Below are 759 nucleotides of genomic sequence, written 5' to 3'. Positions count from 1 at the left end.
CGATGGCTAAAAACTCTCGGATATGGTTCTCCAATGATCGTGGACCCTGTTTAAGGGCTAACAAAATTCTTGCCGTGTCCATACCTGGCCAATATTCTTTGGAAAAGCCGCTGGATCCTTGTTGGGCTGAGTATTCTGTAACGGGGCTGACGAGACGTGAGACGTGTGGATCCATCTGCAGGCTTTATTAAAGAGATGTGGTAAACAGGCAGGGTCAAACAATGGCAAACATGTATATGGCGGGCAAAACACAAGAATAGTCCCAGGGCTAGCGTAGGTCACCGATCGGCAGACAGAATCACAGGGGCGAGACGAGAGGGAAAAATCCAGGAAAACAGGCAAAGATCAGAAACCGCGGAAACAGGCAAGGCAAGGCAAAACAAGGAAAACACAGAGATTCGGAAAGGGGTACGGGCTAAACAATACTCAGCAGAGAAAGGTGGTTAGAGTGGGTGTTATATAGTGAGTGAGGTGATTAGAAACAGCTGTGTGCAATGAGTGCAATCAGTGCAGTGTGCAAATCGTGCAAAGAATGATGGGATATGTAGTCCGGGGTGCTATGCAACAGTTTGTGTTGTGCGAGAGTCAATGTAATGGAAAGGGTGACCTCTGGTGGTGAATAAACGGAAGTCCATGGACCGAATTCGTGACAGTCATGCAGTCAGAATCAACTGTGCTCACAGCTCGTCAGTTATTCCACCCAGAGTGGGTTTTTTCTTCTTTTTGTGGGAGCAGACTAAGCATTAAATCATGTGTTTC

General features: G+C 47.0%; 1 pseudogene; it reads left to right on the top strand.

Moving 5' to 3' along the window:
- Positions 1-759, top strand: part of LOC107694016 (prolyl 4-hydroxylase subunit alpha-3-like) — an 11,014-nt pseudogene that overhangs the window by 7,133 nt on the left and 3,122 nt on the right.

This window comes from Sinocyclocheilus anshuiensis, unplaced genomic scaffold (genome assembly GCF_001515605.1).
Source record: "Sinocyclocheilus anshuiensis isolate Anshui unplaced genomic scaffold, SAMN03320099.WGS_v1.1 scaffold2360, whole genome shotgun sequence".
NCBI classification, from domain to species: Eukaryota; Metazoa; Chordata; class Actinopteri; order Cypriniformes; family Cyprinidae; genus Sinocyclocheilus; species Sinocyclocheilus anshuiensis.
The sequence above is the reverse complement of the archived record's forward strand: the minus strand, read 5'-3'. Positions and strand labels throughout refer to the sequence as shown.